General features: G+C 34.4%; 1 long non-coding RNA gene across 1 annotated transcript; it reads right to left on the bottom strand.

Moving 5' to 3' along the window:
• Nucleotides 1–5,200: 5,200 nt before the first annotated feature.
• LOC147841023 (uncharacterized) lies at nucleotides 5,201–15,960 on the bottom strand. Its single transcript, XR_015505830.1, has 5 exons — nucleotides 15,119–15,960; nucleotides 14,674–14,748; nucleotides 7,134–7,441; nucleotides 6,022–6,576; nucleotides 5,201–5,835 (listed from the first exon to the last, which is right to left on the bottom strand). It is a non-coding gene; the product is annotated as an uncharacterized LOC147841023 (long non-coding RNA).
• Nucleotides 15,961–21,456: the final 5,496 nt, after the last annotated feature.

The raw sequence follows: 21,456 nt of genomic DNA, 5'->3' as shown, positions 1-21,456 counted from the left end.
TTTTTGTTTTAGACAACATTTCATGCACTGGTAAATATGTTTAAGAAAGTTGCAAGTGAAAATCTATGTCTATGACTGAGTTTGCATCACTGCTTATTTTGACCTCTGCTGGCTCTGAAAAGCTCATTTTCAACGTTCAATTCAGAATGTGATAAAACCATTTCCAGCCACTAAAAAGCATTTTCTTTTTGTTTTAGACAACATTTCATGCACTGTTAAACATGTTAAAGCAAGTTGCAAGTGAAAATCTTTGTCTCTGACTGAGTTTGCATTACTGCTTATTTTGACCTCTGCTGGCTCTGAAAAGCTCATTTTCAACGTCCAATACAGAATGTGATAAAACCAGATCCAGCCACTAAAATGCATAATTCTTTTTGTTTTAGATAACATTTCATGCACTGTTAAATATGTTAAAGCAAGTTGCAAGTGAAAATCTATGTCTATGACTGAGTTTGCATTAGTGCTTATTTTGACCTCTGCTGGCTCTGAAAAGCTCATTTTCAACGTTCAATTCAGAATGTGATAAAACCAGTTCCAGCCACTAAAAAGCATTATCTTTTTGTTTTAGACAACATTTCATGCACTGTTAAACATGTTAAAGCAAGTTGCAAGTGAAAATCTATGTCTCTGACTGAGTTTGCATTACTGCTTATTTTGACCTCTGCTGGCTCTGAAAAGCTCATTTTCAACGTCCAATACAGAATGTGATAAAACCAGATCCAGCCACTAAAATGCATAATTCTTTTTGTTTTAGATAACATTTCATGCACTGTTAAATATGTTAAAGCAAGTTGCAAGTGAAAATCTATGTCTATGACTGAGTTTGCATTAGTGCTTATTTTGACCTCTGCTGGCTCTGAAAAGCTCATTTTCAACGTTCAATTCAGAATGTGATAAAACCAGTTCCAGCCACTAAAAAGCATTATCTTTTTGTTTTAGACAACATTTCATGCACTGTTAAATATGTTTAAGAAAGTTGCAAGTGAAAATCTATGTCTATGACTGAGTTTGCATCACTGCTTATTTTGACCTCTGCTGGCTCTGAAAAGCTCATTTTCAACGTTCAATTCAGAATGTGATAAAACCATTTCCAGCCACTAAAAAGCATTTTCTTTTTGTTTTAGACAACAATTCATGCACTGTTAAACATGTTAAAGCAAGTTGCAAGTGAAAATCTATGTCTCTGGCTGAGTTTGCATTACTGCTTATTTTGACCTCTGCTGGCTGAGAACAGCTCATTTTCAACGTTGAATTCAGAAAGTGATAAAACCAGATCCAGCCACTAAAATGCATTATTCTTTTTGTTTTAGATAACATTTCATGCACTGTTAAACATGTTAAAGCAAGTTGCAAGTTAAAATCTATGTCTATGACTGAGTTTGCATTACTGCTTATTTTGACCTCTGCTGGCTCTGAAAAGCTCATTTTCAACGTTTAATTCAGAATGTGATAAAACCAGTTCCAGCCACTAAAAAGCATTATCTTTTTGTTTTAGACAACATTTCATGCACTGTTAAACATGTTAAAGCAAGTTGCAAGTGAAAATCTATGTCTCTGACTGAGTTTGCATTACTGTGATTTGACCTCTCTGCTGGCTGAGATAAGCTCATTTTCAACGTCCAATTCAGAAAGTAATAAAAAAAGATCCAGCCATAAAATGCATCATTCTTTTTTGTTTTAGACAACATTTCATGCACTGTTAAACATGTTAAAGCAAGTTGCAAGTGAAAATCTATGTCTCTGACTGAGTTTGCATTACTGTGATTTGACCTCTCTGCTGGCTGAGATAAGCTCATTTTCAACGTCCAATTCAGAAAGTGATAAAACAGATCCAGCCATACAATGCATCATTCTTTTTTGTTTTAGACAACAATTTATGCACTGTTAAACATGTTAAAGCAAGTTGCAAGTGAAAATCTATGTCTATGACTGAGTTTGCATTACTGCTTATTTTGACCTCTGCTGGCTCTGAAAAGCTCATTTTCAACGTTCAATTCAGAATGTGATAAAACCAGATCCAGCCACTAAAAAGCATTTTCTTTTTGTTTTAAACAACATTTCATGCACTGTTAAACATGTTAAAGCAAGTTGCAAGTGAAAATCTATGTCTCTGACTGAGTTTGCATTACTGCTTATTTTGACCTCTGCTGGCTCTGAAAAGCTCATTTTCAACGTTCAATTCAGAATGTGATAAAACCAGTCCCAGCCACTAAAAAGCATTTTCTTTTTGTTTTAGACAACATTTCATGCACTGTGAAACATGTTAAAGCAAGTTGCAAGTGAAAATCTATGTCTATGACTGAGTTTGCATTACTGCTTATTTTGACCTCTGCTGGCTCTGAAAAGCTCATTTTCAACGTCCAATACAGAATGTGATAAAACCAGATCCAGCCACTAAAATGCATAATTCTTTTTGTTTTAGATAACATTTCATGCACTGTTAAACATGTTAAAGCAAGTTGCATGTTAAAATCTATGTCTATGACTGAGTTTGCATTACTGCTTATTTTGACCTCTGCTGGCTCTGAAAAGCTCATTTTCAACGTTCAATTCAGAATGTGATAAAACCAGTTCCAGCCACTAAAAAGCATTTTCTTTTTGTTTTAGACAACATTTCATGCACTGTTAAACATGTTAAAGCAAGTTGCAAGTGAAAATCTATGTCTATGACTGAGTTTGCATTACTGCTTATTTTGACCTCTGCTGGCTCTGAAAAGCTCATTTTCAACGTTCAATTCAGAATGTGATAAAACCAGTTCCAGCCACTAAAAAGCATTATCTTTTTGTTTTAGACAACATTTCTTGCACTGTTAAACATGTTAAAGCAAGTTGCAAGTGAAAATCTATGTCTCTGACTGAGTTTGCATTACTGCTTATTTTGACCTCTGCTGGCTCTGAAAAGCTCATTTTCAACGTTCAATTCAGAATGTGATAAAACCAGTTCCAGTCACTAAAAAGCATTTTCTTTTTGTTTTAGACAACATTTCATGCACTGTTAAATATGTTTAAGAAAGTTGCAAGTGAAAATCTATGTCTATGACTGAGTTTGCATCACTGCTTATTTTGACCTCTGCTGGCTCTGAAAAGCTCATTTTCAACGTTCAATTCAGAATGTGATAAAACCATTTCCAGCCACTAAAAAGCATTTTCTTTTTGTTTTAGACAACAATTCATGCACTGTTAAACATGTTAAAGCAAGTTGCAAGTGAAAATCTATGTCTCTGACTGAGTTTGCATTACTGCTTATTTTGACCTCTGCTGGCTGAGAACAGCTCATTTTCAACGTTGAATTCATAAAGTGATAAAACCAGATCCAGCCACTAAAATGCATTATTCTTTTTGTTTTAGATAACATTTCATGCACTGTTAAACATGTTAAAGCAAGTTGCAAGTTAAAATCTATGTCTATGACTGAGTTTGCATTACTGCTTATTTTGACCTCTGCTGGCTCTGAAAAGCTCATTTTCAACGTTCAATTCAGAATGTGATAAAACCAGTTCCAGCCACTAAAAAGCATTATCTTTTTGTTTTAGACAACATTTCATGCACTGTTAAACATGTTAAAGCAAGTTGCAAGTGAAAATCTATGTCTCTGACTGAGTTTGCATTACTGTGATTTGACCTCTCTGCTGGCTGAGATAAGCTCATTTTCAACGTCCAATTCAGAAAGTAATAAAAAAAGATCCAACCATAAAATGCATCATTCTTTTTTGTTTTAGACAACATTTCATGCACTGTTAAACATGTTAAAGCAAGTTGCAAGTGAAAATCTATGTCTCTGACTGAGTTTGCATTACTGTGATTTGACCTCTCTGCTGGCTGAGATAAGCTCATTTTCAACGTCCAATTCAGAAAGTGATAAAACAGATCCAGCCATAAAATGCATCATTCTTTTTTGTTTTAGACAACAATTTATGCACTGTTAAACATGTTAAAGCAAGTTGCAAGTGAAAATCTATGTCTCTGACTGAGTTTGCATTACTGCTTATTTTGACCTCTGCTGGCTCTGAAAAACTCATTTTCAACGTCCAATACAGAATGTGATAAAACCAGATCCAGCCACTAAAATGCATTATTCTTTTTGTTTTAGATAACATTTCATGCACTGTTAAACATGTTAAAGCAAGTTGCAAGTTAAAATCTATGTCTATGACTGAGTTTGCATTACTGCTTATTTTGACCTCTGCTGGCTCTGAAAAGCTCATTTTCAACGTTCAATTCAGAATGTGATAAAACCAGTTCCAGCCACTAAAAAGCATTTTCTTTTTGTTTTAGACAACATTTCATGCACTGTTAAACATGTTAAAGCAAGTTGCAAGTGAAAATCTTTGTCTCTGACTGAGTTTGCATTACTGCTTATTTTGACCTCTGCTGGCTCTGAAAAGCTCATTTTCAACGTTCAATTCAGAATGTGATAAAACCAGTTCCAGCCACTAAAAAGCATTTTCTTTTTGTTTTAGACAACATTTCATGCACTGTTAAACATGTTAAAGCAAGTTGCAAGTGAAAATCTATGTCTACGACTGAGTTTGCATTACTGCTTATTTTGACCCCTGCTGGCTCTGAAAAGCTCATTTTCAACGTTGAATTCAGAAAGTGATAAAACCAGATCCAGCCACTAAAATGCATCATTCTTTTTGTTTTAGACAACATTTCATGCACTGTTAAACATGTTAAAGCAAGTTGCAAGTGAAAATCTATGTCTATGACTGAGTTTGCATTACTGCTTATTTTGACCTCTGCTGGCTCTGAAAAGCTCATTTTCAACGTTCAATTCAGAATGTGATAAAACCAGTCCCAGCCACTAAAAAGCATTTTCTTTTTGTTTTAGACAACATTTCATGCACTGTTAAACATGTTAAAGCAAGTTGCAAGTGAAAATCTATGTCTATGACTGAGTTTGCATTACTGCTTATTTTGACCTCTGCTGGCTCTGAAAAGCTCATTTTCAACGTCCAATACAGAATGTGATAAAACCAGATCCAGCCACTAAAATGCATAATTCTTTTTGTTTTAGATAACATTTCATGCACTGTTAAATATGTTAAAGCAAGTTGCAAGTGAAAATCTATGTCTTTGACTGAGTTTGCATTAGTGCTTATTTTGACCTCTGCTGGCTCTGAAAAGCTCATTTTCAACGTTCAATTCAGAATGTGATAAAACCAGTTCCAGCCACTAAAAAGCATTATCTTTTTGTTTTAGACAACATTTAATGCACTGTTAAACATGTTAAAGCAAGTTGCAAGTGAAAATCTATGTCTCTGACTGAGTTTGCATTACTGCTTATTTTGACCTCTGCTGGCTCTGAAAAGCTCATTTTCAACGTCCAATACAGAATGTGATAAAACCAGATCCAGCCACTAAAATGCATAATTCTTTTTGTTTTAGATAACATTTCATGCACTGTTAAATATGTTAAAGCAAGTTGCAAGTGAAAATCTATGTCTATGACTGAGTTTGCATTAGTGCTTATTTTGACCTCTGCTGGCTCTGAAAAGCTCATTTTCAACGTTCAATTCAGAATGTGATAAAACCAGTTCCAGCCACTAAAAAGCATTATCTTTTTGTTTTAGACAACATTTCATGCACTGTTAAACATGTTAAAGCAAGTTGCAAGTGAAAATCTATGTCTCTGACTGAGTTTGCATTACTGCTTATTTTGACCTCTGCTGGCTCTGAAAAGCTCATTTTCAACGTTCAATTCAGAATGTGATAAAACCAGTTCCAGCTACTAAAAAGCATTTTCTTTTTGTTTTAGACAACATTTCATACACTGTTAAATATGTTTAAGAAAGTTGCAAGTGAAAATCTATGTCTATGACTGAGTTTGCATTACTGCTTATTTTGACCTCTGCTGGCTCTGAAAAGCTCATTTTCAACGTTCAATTCAGAATGTGATAAAACCAGTTCCAGCCACTAAAAAGCATTATCTTTTTGTTTTAGACAACATTTAATGCACTGTTAAACATGTTAAAGCAAGTTGCAAGTGAAAATCTATGTCTCTGACTGAGTTTGCATTACTGCTTATTTTGACCTCTGCTGGCTCTGAAAAGCTCATTTTCAACGTCCAATACAGAATGTGATAAAACCAGATCCAGCCACTAAAATGCATAATTCTTTTTGTTTTAGATAACATTTCATGCACTGTTAAATATGTTAAAGCAAGTTGCAAGTGAAAATCTATGTCTATGACTGAGTTTGCATTAGTGCTTATTTTGACCTCTGCTGGCTCTGAAAAGCTCATTTTCAACGTTCAATTCAGAATGTGATAAAACCAGTTCCAGCCACTAAAAAGCATTATCTTTTTGTTTTAGACAACATTTCATGCACTGTTAAACATGTTAAAGCAAGTTGCAAGTGAAAATCTATGTCTCTGACTGAGTTTGCATTACTGCTTATTTTGACCTCTGCTGGCTCTGAAAAGCTCATTTTCAACGTTCAATTCAGAATGTGATAAAACCAGTTCCAGCTACTAAAAAGCATTTTCTTTTTGTTTTAGACAACATTTCATACACTGTTAAATATGTTTAAGAAAGTTGCAAGTGAAAATCTATGTCTCTGACTGAGTTTGCATTACTGTGATTTGACCTCTCTGCTGGCTGAGATAAGCTCATTTTCAACGTCCAATTCAGAAAGTAATAAAAAAAGATCCAGCCATAAAATGCATCATTCTTTTTTGTTTTAGACAACATTTCATGCACTGTTAAACATGTTAAAGCAAGTTGCAAGTGAAAATCTATGTCTCTGACTGAGTTTGCATTACTGTGATTTGACCTCTCTGCTGGCTGAGATAAGCTCATTTTCAACGTCCAATTCAGAAAGTGATAAAACAGATCCAGCCATACAATGCATCATTCTTTTTTGTTTTAGACAACAATTTATGCACTGTTAAACATGTTAAAGCAAGTTGCAAGTGAAAATCTATGTCTATGACTGAGTTTGCATTACTGCTTATTTTGACCTCTGCTGGCTCTGAAAAGCTCATTTTCAACGTTCAATTCAGAATGTGATAAAACCAGATCCAGCCACTAAAAAGCATTTTCTTTTTGTTTTAAACAACATTTCATGCACTGTTAAACATGTTAAAGCAAGTTGCAAGTGAAAATCTATGTCTCTGACTGAGTTTGCATTACTGCTTATTTTGACCTCTGCTGGCTCTGAAAAGCTCATTTTCAACGTTCAATTCAGAATGTGATAAAACCAGTCCCAGCCACTAAAAAGCATTTTCTTTTTGTTTTAGACAACATTTCATGCACTGTGAAACATGTTAAAGCAAGTTGCAAGTGAAAATCTATGTCTATGACTGAGTTTGCATTACTGCTTATTTTGACCTCTGCTGGCTCTGAAAAGCTCATTTTCAACGTCCAATACAGAATGTGATAAAACCAGATCCAGCCACTAAAATGCATAATTCTTTTTGTTTTAGATAACATTTCATGCACTGTTAAACATGTTAAAGCAAGTTGCATGTTAAAATCTATGTCTATGACTGAGTTTGCATTACTGCTTATTTTGACCTCTGCTGGCTCTGAAAAGCTCATTTTCAACGTTCAATTCAGAATGTGATAAAACCAGTTCCAGCCACTAAAAAGCATTTTCTTTTTGTTTTAGACAACATTTCATGCACTGTTAAATATGTTTAAGAAAGTTGCAAGTGAAAATCTATGTCTATGACTGAGTTTGCATCACTGCTTATTTTGACCTCTGCTGGCTCTGAAAAGCTCATTTTCAACGTTCAATTCAGAATGTGATAAAACCATTTCCAGCCACTAAAAAGCATTTTCTTTTTGTTTTAGACAACAATTCATGCACTGTTAAACATGTTAAAGCAAGTTGCAAGTGAAAATCTATGTCTCTGACTGAGTTTGCATTACTGCTTATTTTGACCTCTGCTGGCTGAGAACAGCTCATTTTCAACGTTGAATTCATAAAGTGATAAAACCAGATCCAGCCACTAAAATGCATTATTCTTTTTGTTTTAGATAACATTTCATGCACTGTTAAACATGTTAAAGCAAGTTGCAAGTTAAAATCTATGTCTATGACTGAGTTTGCATTACTGCTTATTTTGACCTCTGCTGGCTCTGAAAAGCTCATTTTCAACGTTCAATTCAGAATGTGATAAAACCAGTTCCAGCCACTAAAAAGCATTATCTTTTTGTTTTAGACAACATTTCATGCACTGTTAAACATGTTAAAGCAAGTTGCAAGTGAAAATCTATGTCTCTGACTGAGTTTGCATTACTGTGATTTGACCTCTCTGCTGGCTGAGATAAGCTCATTTTCAACGTCCAATTCAGAAAGTAATAAAAAAAGATCCAACCATAAAATGCATCATTCTTTTTTGTTTTAGACAACATTTCATGCACTGTTAAACATGTTAAAGCAAGTTGCAAGTGAAAATCTATGTCTCTGACTGAGTTTGCATTACTGTGATTTGACCTCTCTGCTGGCTGAGATAAGCTCATTTTCAACGTCCAATTCAGAAAGTGATAAAACAGATCCAGCCATAAAATGCATCATTCTTTTTTGTTTTAGACAACAATTTATGCACTGTTAAACATGTTAAAGCAAGTTGCAAGTGAAAATCTATGTCTCTGACTGAGTTTGCATTACTGCTTATTTTGACCTCTGCTGGCTCTGAAAAACTCATTTTCAACGTCCAATACAGAATGTGATAAAACCAGATCCAGCCACTAAAATGCATTATTCTTTTTGTTTTAGATAACATTTCATGCACTGTTAAACATGTTAAAGCAAGTTGCAAGTTAAAATCTATGTCTATGACTGAGTTTGCATTACTGCTTATTTTGACCTCTGCTGGCTCTGAAAAGCTCATTTTCAACGTTCAATTCAGAATGTGATAAAACCAGTTCCAGCCACTAAAAAGCATTATCTTTTTGTTTTAGACAACATTTCATGCACTGTTAAACATGTTAAAGCAAGTTGCAAGTGAAAATCTATGTCTCTGACTGAGTTTGCATTACTGCTTATTTTGACCTCTGCTGGCTCTGAAAAGCTCATTTTCAACGTTCAATTCAGAATGTGATAAAACCAGTTCCAGCCACTAAAAAGCATTTTCTTTTTGTTTTAGACAACATTTCATACACTGTTAAATATGTTTAAGAAAGTTGCAAGTGAAAATCTATGTCTATGACTGAGTTTGCATCACTGCTTATTTTGACCTCTGCTGGCTCTGAAAAGCTCATTTTCAACGTTCAATTCAGAATGTGATAAAACCAGTTCCAGCCACTAAAAAGCATTTTCTTTTTGTTTTAGACAACATTTCATGCACTGTTAAATATGTTTAAGAAAGTTGCAAGTGAAAATCTATGTCTATGACTGAGTTTGCATCACTGCTTATTTTGACCTCTGCTGGCTCTGAAAAGCTCATTTTCAACGTTCAATTCAGAATGTGATAAAACCATTTCCAGCCACTAAAAAGCATTTTCTTTTTGTTTTAGACAACAATTCATGCACTGTTAAACATGTTAAAGCAAGTTGCAAGTGAAAATCTATGTCTCTGCCTGAGTTTGCATTACTGCTTATTTTGACCTCTGCTGGCTGAGAACAGCTCATTTTCAACGTTGAATTCAGAAAGTGATAAAACCAGATCCAGCCACTAAAATGCATTATTCTTTTTGTTTTAGATAACATTTCATGCACTGTTAAACATGTTAAAGCAAGTTGCAAGTTAAAATCTATGTCTATGACTGAGTTTGCATTACTGCTTATTTTGACCTCTGCTGGCTCTGAAAAGCTCATTTTCAACGTTTAATTCAGAATGTGATAAAACCAGTTCCAGCCACTAAAAAGCATTATCTTTTTGTTTTAGACAACATTTCATGCACTGTTAAACATGTTAAAGCAAGTTGCAAGTGAAAATCTATGTCTCTGACTGAGTTTGCATTACTGTGATTTGACCTCTCTGCTGGCTGAGATAAGCTCATTTTCAACGTCCAATTCAGAAAGTAATAAAAAAAGATCCAGCCATAAAATGCATCATTCTTTTTTGTTTTAGACAACATTTCATGCACTGTTAAACATGTTAAAGCAAGTTGCAAGTGAAAATCTATGTCTCTGACTGAGTTTGCATTACTGTGATTTGACCTCTCTGCTGGCTGAGATAAGCTCATTTTCAACGTCCAATTCAGAAAGTGATAAAACAGATCCAGCCATACAATGCATCATTCTTTTTTGTTTTAGACAACAATTTATGCACTGTTAAACATGTTAAAGCAAGTTGCAAGTGAAAATCTATGTCTATGACTGAGTTTGCATTACTGCTTATTTTGACCTCTGCTGGCTCTGAAAAGCTCATTTTCAACGTTCAATTCAGAATGTGATAAAACCAGATCCAGCCACTAAAAAGCATTTTCTTTTTGTTTTAAACAACATTTCATGCACTGTTAAACATGTTAAAGCAAGTTGCAAGTGAAAATCTATGTCTCTGACTGAGTTTGCATTACTGCTTATTTTGACCTCTGCTGGCTCTGAAAAGCTCATTTTCAACGTTCAATTCAGAATGTGATAAAACCAGTCCCAGCCACTAAAAAGCATTTTCTTTTTGTTTTAGACAACATTTCATGCACTGTGAAACATGTTAAAGCAAGTTGCAAGTGAAAATCTATGTCTTTGACTGAGTTTGCATTACTGCTTATTTTGACCTCTGCTGGCTGAGAACAGCTCATTTTCAACGTTGAATTCAGAAAGTGATAAAACCAGATCCAGCCACTAAAATGCATCATTCTTTTTGTTTTAGACAACATTTCATGCACTGTTAAACATGTTAAAGCAAGTTGCAAGTGAAAATCTATGTCTATGACTGAGTTTGCATTACTGCTTATTTTGACCTCTGCTGGCTCTGAAAAGCTCATTTTCAACGTCCAATACAGAATGTGATAAAACCAGATCCAGCCACTAAAATGCATTATTCTTTTTGTTTTAGATAACATTTCATGCACTGTTAAACATGTTAAAGCAAGTTGCAAGTTAAAATCTATGTCTATGACTGAGTTTGCATTACTGCTTATTTTGACCTCTGCTGGCTCTGAAAAGCTCATTTTCAACGTTCAATTCAGAATGTGATAAAACCAGTTCCAGCCACTAAAATGCATCATTCTTTTTGTTTTAGACAACATTTCATGCACTGTTAAACATGTTAAAGCAAGTTGCAAGTGAAAATCTATGTCTATGACTGAGTTTGCATTACTGCTTATTTTGACCTCTGCTGGCTCTGAAAAGCTCATTTTCAACGTTCAATTCAGAATGTGATAAAACCAGATCCAGCCACTAAAAAGCATTTTCTTTTTGTTTTAGACAACATTTCATGCACTGTTAAACATGTTAAAGCAAGTTGCAAGTTAAAATCTATGTCTATGACTGAGTTTGCATTACTGCTTATTTTGACCTCTGCTGGCTCTGAAAAGCTCATTTTCAACGTTGAATTCAGAATGTGATAAAACCAGTTCCAGCCACTAAAATGCATCATTCTTTTTGTTTTAGACAACATTTCATGCACTGTTAAACATGTTAAAGCAAGTTGCAAGTGAAAATCTATGTCTATGACTGAGTTTGCATTACTGCTTATTTTGACCTCTGCTGGCTCTGAAAAGCTCATTTTCAACGTTCAATTCAGAATGTGATAAAACCAGATCCAGCCACTAAAACGCATTTTCTTTTTGTTTTAGACAACATTTCATGCACTGTTAAACATGTTAAAGCAAGTTGCAAGTGAAAATCTATGTCTCTGACTAAGTTTGCATTACTGTTTATTTTGACCTCTGCTGGATCTGAAAAGCTCATTTTCAACGTCCAATACAGAATGTGATAAAACCAGATCCAGCCACTAAAATGCATTATTCTTTTTGTTTTAGATAACATTTCATGCACTGTTAAACATGTTAAAGCAAGTTGCAAGTTAAAATCTATGTCTATGACTGAGTTTGCATTACTGCTTATTTTGACCTCTGCTGGCTCTGAAAAGCTCATTTTCAACGTTCAATTCAGAATGTGATAAAACCAGTTCCAGCCACTAAAAAGCATTATCTTTTTGTTTTAGACAACATTTCATGCACTGTTAAACATGTTAAAGCAAGTTGCAAGTGAAAATCTATGTCTCTGACTGAGTTTGCATTACTGTGATTTGACCTCTCTGCTGGCTGAGATAAGCTCATTTTCAACGTCCAATTCAGAAAGTAATAAAAAAAGATCCAGCCATAAAATGCATCATTCTTTTTTGTTTTAGACAACATTTCATGCACTGTTAAACATGTTAAAGCAAGTTGCAAGTGAAAATCTATGTCTCTGACTGAGTTTGCATTACTGTGATTTGACCTCTCTGCTGGCTGAGATAAGCTCATTTTCAACGTCCAATTCAGAAAGTGATAAAACAGATCCAGCCATACAATGCATCATTCTTTTTTGTTTTAGACAACAATTTATGCACTGTTAAACATGTTAAAGCAAGTTGCAAGTGAAAATCTATGTCTATGACTGAGTTTGCATTACTGCTTATTTTGACCTCTGCTGGCTCTGAAAAGCTCATTTTCAACGTTCAATTCAGAATGTGATAAAACCAGATCCAGCCACTAAAAAGCATTTTCTTTTTGTTTTAAACAACATTTCATGCACTGTTAAACATGTTAAAGCAAGTTGCAAGTGAAAATCTATGTCTCTGACTGAGTTTGCATTACTGCTTATTTTGACCTCTGCTGGCTCTGAAAAGCTCATTTTCAACGTTCAATTCAGAATGTGATAAAACCAGTCCCAGCCACTAAAAAGCATTTTCTTTTTGTTTTAGACAACATTTCATGCACTGTGAAACATGTTAAAGCAAGTTGCAAGTGAAAATCTATGTCTTTGACTGAGTTTGCATTACTGCTTATTTTGACCTCTGCTGGCTGAGAACAGCTCATTTTCAACGTTGAATTCAGAAAGTGATAAAACCAGATCCAGCCACTAAAATGCATCATTCTTTTTGTTTTAGACAACATTTCATGCACTGTTAAACATGTTAAAGCAAGTTGCAAGTGAAAATCTATGTCTATGACTGAGTTTGCATTACTGCTTATTTTGACCTCTGCTGGCTCTGAAAAGCTCATTTTCAACGTCCAATACAGAATGTGATAAAACCAGATCCAGCCACTAAAATGCATTATTCTTTTTGTTTTAGATAACATTTCATGCACTGTTAAACATGTTAAAGCAAGTTGCAAGTTAAAATCTATGTCTATGACTGAGTTTGCATTACTGCTTATTTTGACCTCTGCTGGCTCTGAAAAGCTCATTTTCAACGTTCAATTCAGAATGTGATAAAACCAGTTCCAGCCACTAAAATGCATCATTCTTTTTGTTTTAGACAACATTTCATGCACTGTTAAACATGTTAAAGCAAGTTGCAAGTGAAAATCTATGTCTATGACTGAGTTTGCATTACTGCTTATTTTGACCTCTGCTGGCTCTGAAAAGCTCATTTTCAACGTTCAATTCAGAATGTGATAAAACCAGATCCAGCCACTAAAAAGCATTTTCTTTTTGTTTTAGACAACATTTCATGCACTGTTAAACATGTTAAAGCAAGTTGCAAGTTAAAATCTATGTCTATGACTGAGTTTGCATTACTGCTTATTTTGACCTCTGCTGGCTCTGAAAAGCTCATTTTCAACGTTGAATTCAGAATGTGATAAAACCAGTTCCAGCCACTAAAATGCATCATTCTTTTTGTTTTAGACAACATTTCATGCACTGTTAAACATGTTAAAGCAAGTTGCAAGTGAAAATCTATGTCTATGACTGAGTTTGCATTACTGCTTATTTTGACCTCTGCTGGCTCTGAAAAGCTCATTTTCAACGTTCAATTCAGAATGTGATAAAACCAGATCCAGCCACTAAAACACATTTTCTTTTTGTTTTAGACAACATTTCATGCACTGTTAAACATGTTAAAGCAAGTTGCAAGTGAAAATCTATGTCTCTGACTAAGTTTGCATTACTGTTTATTTTGACCTCTGCTGGATCTGAAAAGCTCATTTTCAACGTCCAATACAGAATGTGATAAAACCAGATCCAGCCACTAAAATGCATTATTCTTTTTGTTTTAGATAACATTTCATGCACTGTTAAACATGTTAAAGCAAGTTGCAAGTTAAAATCTATGTCTATGACTGAGTTTGCATTACTGCTTATTTTGACCTCTGCTGGCTCTGAAAAGCTCATTTTCAACGTTCAATTCAGAATGTGATAAAACCAGTTCCAGCCACTAAAAAGCATTATCTTTTTGTTTTAGACAACATTTCATGCACTGTTAAACATGTTAAAGCAAGTTGCAAGTGAAAATCTATGTCTCTGACTGAGTTTGCATTACTGCTTATTTTGACCTCTGCTGGCTCTGAAAAGCTAATTTTCAACGTTCAATTCAGAATGTGATAAAACCAGTTCCAGCCACTAAAAAGCATTTTCTTTTTGTTTTAGACAACATTTCATGCACTGTTAAATATGTTTAAGAAAGTTGCAAGTGAAAATCTATGTCTATGACTGAGTTTGCATCACTGCTTATTTTGACCTCTGCTGGCTCTAAAAAGCTCATTTTCAACGTTCAATTCAGAATGTGATAAAACCAGTTCCAGCCACTAAAAAGCATTTTCTTTTTGTTTTAGACAACAATTCATGCACTGTTAAACATGTTAAAGCAATTTGCAAGTGAAAATCTATGTCTATGACTGAGTTTGCATTAGTGCTTATTTTGACCTCTGCTGGCTCTGAAAAGCTCATTTTCAACGTTCAATTCAGAATGTGATAAAACCAGATCCAGCCACTAAAAAGCATTTTCTTTTTGTTTTAGACAACATTTCATGCACTGTTAAACATGTTAAAGCAAGTTGCAAGTGAAAATCTATGTCTATGACTGAGTTTGCATTACTGCTTATTTTGACCTCTGCTGGCTCTGAAAAGCTCATTTTCAACGTTCAATTCAGAATGTGATAAAACCAGTTCCAGCCACTAAAAAGCATTATCTTTTTGTTTTAGACAACATTTCATGCACTGTTAAACATGTTAAAGCAAGTTGCAAGTGAAAATCTATGTCTCTGACTGAGTTTGCATTACTGCTTATTTTGACCTCTGCTGGCTCTGAAAAGCTCATTTTCAACGTTCAATTCAGAATGTGATAAAACCAGTTCCAGCCACTAAAAAGCATTTTCTTTTTGTTTTAGACAACATTTCATGCACTGTTAAATATGTTTAAGAAAGTTGCAAGTGAAAATCTATGTCTATGACTGAGTTTGCATCACTGCTTATTTTGACCTCTGCTGGCTCTGAAAAGCTCATTTTCAACGTTCAATTCAGAATGTGATAAAACCATTTCCAGCCACTAAAAAGCATTTTCTTTTTGTTTTAGACAACAATTCATGCACTGTTAAACATGTTAAAGCAAGTTGCAAGTGAAAATCTATGTCTCTGACTGAGTTTGCATTACTGCTTATTTTGACCTCTGCTGGCTGAGAACAGCTCATTTTCAACGTTGAATTCAGAAAGTGATAAAACCAGATCCAGCCACTAAAATACATTATTCTTTTTGTTTTAGATAACATTTCATGCACTGTTAAACATGTTAAAGCAAGTTGCAAGTTAAAATCTATGTCTATGACTAAGTTTGCATTACTGCTTATTTTGACCTCTGCTGGCTCTGAAAAGCTCATTTTCAACGATCAATTCAGAATGGGATAAAACCAGTTCCAGCCACTAAAAAGCATTATCTTTTTGTTTTAGACAACATTTCATGCACTGTTAAACATGTTAAAGCAAGTTGCAAGTGAAAATCTATGTCTCTGACTGAGTTTGCATTACTGCTTATTTTGACCTCTGCTGGCTCTGAAAAGCTCATTTTCAACGTTCAATTCAGAATGTGATAAAACCAGTTCCAGCCACTAAAAAGCATTTTCTTTTTGTTTTAGACAACATTTCATGCACTGTTAAATATGTTTAAGAAAGTTGCAAGTGAAAATCTATGTCTATGACTGAGTTTGCATCACTGCTTATTTTGACCTCTGCTGGCTCTGAAAAGCTCATTTTCAACGTTCAATTCAGAATGTGATAAAACCATTTCCAGCCACTAAAAAGCATTTTCTTTTTGTTTTAGACAACATTTCATGCACTGTTAAACATGTTAAAGCAAGTTGCAAGTGAAAATCTTTGTCTCTGACTGAGTTTGCATTACTGCTTATTTTGACCTCTGCTGGCTCTGAAAAGCTCATTTTCAACGTTCAATTCAGAATGTGATAAAACCATTTCCAGCCACTAAAAAGCATTTTCTTTTTGTTTTAGACAACATTTCATGCACTGTTAAACATGTTAAAGCAAGTTGCAAGTGAAAATCTATGTCTATGACTGAGTTTGCATTACTGCTTATTTTGACCTCTGCTGGCTCTGAAAAGCTCATTTTCAACGTTCAATTCAGAATGTGATAAAACCATTTCCAGCCACTAAAAAGCATTTTCTTTTTGTTTTAGACAACATTTCATGCACTGTTAAACATGTTAAAGCAAGTTGCAAGTGAAAATCTATGTCTATGACTGAGTTTGCATTACTGCTTATTTTGACTTCTGCTGGCTCTGAAAAGCTCATTTTCAACGTTCAATTCAGAATCTGATAAAACCAGTTCCAGCCACTAAAAAGCATTTTCTTTTTGTTTTAGACAACATTTCATGCACTGTTAAATATGTTTAAGAAAGTTGCAAGTGAAAATCTATGTCTATGACTGAGTTTGCATCACTGCTTATTTTGACCTCTGCTGGCTCTGAAAAGCTCATTTTCAACGTTCAATTCAGAATGTGATAAAACCATTTCCAGCCACTAAAAAGCATTTTCTTTTTGTTTTAGACAACATTTCATGCACTGTTAAACATGTTAAAGCAAGTTGCAAGTGAAAATCTTTGTCTCTGACTGAGTTTGCATTACTGCTTATTTTGACCTCTGCTGGCTCTGAAAAGCTCATTTTCAGCGTCCAATTCAGAATGTGATAAAACCAGTTCCAGCCACTAAAAAGTATTTTCTTTTTGTTTTAGACAACATTTCATGCACTGTTAAACATGTTAAAGCAAGTTGCAAGTGAAAATCTATGTCTACGACTGAGTTTGCATTACTGCTTATTTTGACCTCTGCTGGCTGTGAAAAGCTCATTTTCAACGTTGAATTCAGAAAGTGATAAAACCAGATCCAGCCACTAAAATGCATCATTCTTTTTGTTTTAGACAACATTTCATGCACTGTTAAACATGTTAAAGCAAGTTGCAAGTGAAAATCTATGTCTATGACTGAGTTTGCATTACTGCTTATTTTGACCTCTGCTGGCTCTGAAAAGCTCATTTTCAACGTTCAATTCAGAATGTGATAAAACCAGATCCAGCCACTAAAAAGCATTTTCTTTTTGTTTTAGACAACATTTCATGCACTGTTAAACATGTTAAAGCAAGTTGCAAGTGAAAATCTATGTCTATGACTGAGTTTGCATTACTGCTTATTTGGACCTCTGCTGGCTCTGAAAAGCTCATTTTCAACGTTCAATTCAGAATGTGATAAAACCAGTCCCAACCACTAAAAAGCATTTTCTTTTTGTTTTAGACAACATTTCATGCACTGTTAAACATGTTAAAGCAAGTTGCAAGTGAAAATCTATGTCTATGACTGAGTTTGCATCACTGCTTATTTTGACCTCTGCTGGCTCTGAAAAGCTCATTTTCAACGTCCAATACAGAATGTGATAAAACCAGATCCAGCCACTAAAATGCATTATTCTTTTTGTTTTAGATAACATTTCATGCACTGTTAAACATGATAAAGCAAGTTGCAAGTTAAAATCTATGTCTATGACTGAGTTTGCATTACTGCTTATTTTGACCTCTGCTGGCTCTGAAAAGCTCATTTTCAACGTTCAATTCAGAATGTGATAAAACCATTTCCAGCCACTAAAAAGCATTTTCTTTTTGTTTTAGACAACAATTCATGCACTGTTAAACATGTTAAAGCAAGTTGCAAGTTAAAATCTATGTCTATGACTGAGTTTGCATTACTGCTTATTTTGACCTCTGCTGGCTCTGAAAAGCTCATTTTCAACATTCAATTCAGAATGTGATAAAACCAGTTCCAGCCACTAAAAAGCATTATCTTTTTGTTTTAGACAACATTTCATGCACTGTTAAACATGTTAAAGCAAGTTGCAAGTGAAAATCTATGTCTCTGACTGAGTTTGCATTACTGCTTATTTTGACCTCTGCTGGCTCTGAAAAGCTCATTTTCAACGTTCAATTCAGAATGTGATAAAACCAGTTCCAGCCACTAAAAAGCATTTTCTTTTTGTTTTAGACAACATTTCATGCACTGGTAAATATGTTTAAGAAAGTTGCAAGTGAAAATCTATGTCTATGACTGAGTTTGCATCACTGCTTATTTTGACCTCTGCTGGCTCTGAAAAGCTCATTTTCAACGTTCAATTCAGAATGTGATAAAACCATTTCCAGCCACTAAAAAGCATTTTCTTTTTGTTTTAGACAACATTTCATGCACTGTTAAACATGTTAAAGCAAGTTGCAAGTGAAAATCTTTGTCTCTGACTGAGTTTGCATTACTGCTTATTTTGACCTCTGCTGGCTCTGAAAAGCTCATTTTCAACGTCCAATACAGAATGTGATAAAACCAGATCCAGCCACTAAAATGCATAATTCTTTTTGTTTTAGATAACATTTCATGCACTGTTAAATATGTTAAAGCAAGTTGCAAGTGAAAATCTATGTCTATGACTGAGTTTGCATTAGTGCTTATTTTGACCTCTGCTGGCTCTGAAAAGCTCATTTTCAACGTTCAATTCAGAATGTGATAAAACCAGTTCCAGCCACTAAAAAGCATTATCTTTTTGTTTTAGACAACATTTCATGCACTGTTAAACATGTTAAAGCAAGTTGCAAGTGAAAATCTATGTCTCTGACTGAGTTTGCATTACTGCTTATTTTGACCTCTGCTGGCTCTGAAAAGCTCATTTTCAACGTCCAATACAGAATGTGATAAAACCAGATCCAGCCACTAAAATGCATAATTCTTTTTGTTTTAGATAACATTTCATGCACTGTTAAATATGTTAAAGCAAGTTGCAAGTGAAAATCTATGTCTATGACTGAGTTTGCATTAGTGCTTATTTTGACCTCTGCTGGCTCTGAAAAGCTCATTTTCAACGTTCAATTCAGAATGTGATAAAACCAGTTCCAGCCACTAAAAAGCATTATCTTTTTGTTTTAGACAACATTTCATGCACTGTTAAACATGTTAAAGCAAGTTGCAAGTGAAAATCTATGTCTCTGACTGAGTTTGCATTACTGCTTATTTTGACCTCTGCTGGCTCTGAAAAGCTCATTTTCAACGTTCAATTCAGAATGTGATAAAACCAGTTCCAGCCACTAAAAAGCATTTTCTTTTTGTTTTAGACAACATTTCATACACTGTTAAATATGTTTAAGAAAGTTGCAAGTGAAAATCTATGTCTATGACTGAGTTTGCATTACTGCTTATTTTGACCTCTGCTGGCTCTGAAAAGCTCATTTTCAACGTTCAATTCAGAATGTGATAAAACCAGTCCCAGCCACTAAAAAGCATTTTCTTTTTGTTTTAGACAACATTTCATGCATTGTTAAACATGTTAAAGCAAGTTGCAAGTGAAAATCTATGTCTATGACTGAGTTTGCATTACTGCTTATTTTGACCTCTGCTGGCTCTGAAAAGCTCATTTTCAACGTCCAATACAGAATGTGATAAAACCAGATCCAGCCACTAAAATGCATAATTCTTTTTGTTTTAGATAACATTTCATGCACTGTTAAACATGTTAAAGCAAGTTGCAAGTGAAAATCTATGTCTATGACTGAGTTTGCATTAGTGCTTATTTTGACCTCTGCTGGCTCTGAAAAGCTCATTTTCAACGTTCAATTCAGAATGTGATAAAACCAGTTCTAGCCACTAAAAAGCATTATCTTTTTGTTTTAGACAACATTTCATGCACTGTTAAACATGTTAAAGCAAGTTGCAAGTGAAAATCTATGTCTCTGACTGAGTTTGCATTACTGCTTATTTTGACCTCTGCTGGCTCTGAAAAGCTCATTTTCAACGTTCAATTCAGAATGTGATAAAACCAGTTCCAGCCACTAAAAAGCATTTTCTTTTTGTTTTAGACAACATTTCATACACTGTTAAATATGTTTAAGAAAGTTGCAAGTGAAAATCTATGTCTATGACTGAGTTTGCATCACTGCTTATTTTGACCTCTGCTGGCTCTGAAAAGCTCATTTTCAACGTTCAATTCAGAATGTGATAAAACCAGTTCCAGCCACTAAAAAGCATTTTCTTTTTGTTTTAGACAACATTTCATGCACTGTTAAATATGTTTAAGAAAGTTGCAAGTGAAAATCTATGTCTATGACTGAGTTTGCATCACTGCTTATTTTGACCTCTGCTGGCTGAGAACAGCTCATTTTCAACGTTGAATTCAGAAAGTGATAAAACCAGATCCAGCCACTAAAATGCATTATTCTTTTTGTTTTAGATAACATTTCATGCACTGTTAAACATGTTAAAGCAAGTTGCAAGTTAAAATCTATGTCTATGACTGAGTTTGCATTACTGCTTATTTTGACCTCTGCTGGCTCTGAAAAGCTCATTTTCAACGTTCAATTCAGAATGTGATAAAACCAGTTCCAGCCACTAAAAAGCATTATCTTTTTGTTTTAGACAACATTTCATGCACTGTTAAACATGTTAAAGCAAGTTGCAAGTGAAAATCTATGTCTCTGACTGAGTTTGCATTACTGCTTATTTTGACCTCTGCTGGCTCTGAAAAGCTCATTTTCAACGTTCAATTCAGAATCTGATAAAACCAGTTCCAGCCACTAAAAAGCATTTTCTTTTTGTTTTAGACAACATTTCATGCACTGTTAAATATGTTTAAGAAAGTTGCAAGTGAAAATCTATGTCTATGACTGAGTTTGCATCACTGCTTATTTTGACCTCTGCTGGCTCTAAAAAGCTCATTTTCAACGTTCAATTCAGAATGTGATAAAACCAGATCCAGCCACTAAAAAGCATTTTCTTTTTGTTTTAGACAACATTTCATGCACTGTTAAACATGTTAAAGCAAGTTGCAAGTGAAAATCTATGTCTATGACTGAGTTTGCATTAGTGCTTATTTTGACCTCTGCTGGCTCTGAAAAGCTCATTTTCAACGTTCAATTCAGAATGTGATAAAACCAGATCCAGCCACTAAAAAGCATTTTCTTTTTGTTTTAGACAACATTTCATGCACTGTTAAACATGTTAAAGCAAGTTGCAAGTGAAAATCTATGTCTATGACTGAGTTTGCATTACTGCTTATTTTGACCTCTGCTGGCTCTGAAAAGCTCATTTTCAACGTTCAATTCA

The sequence above is a fragment of the Danio rerio genome, chromosome 13, assembly GCF_052040795.2.
Source record: "Danio rerio strain M-AB ecotype USA chromosome 13, GRCz13ab, whole genome shotgun sequence".
Classification (NCBI taxonomy): Eukaryota; Metazoa; Chordata; class Actinopteri; order Cypriniformes; family Danionidae; genus Danio; species Danio rerio.
This window is presented reverse-complemented; position numbering and strand designations above follow the sequence as displayed.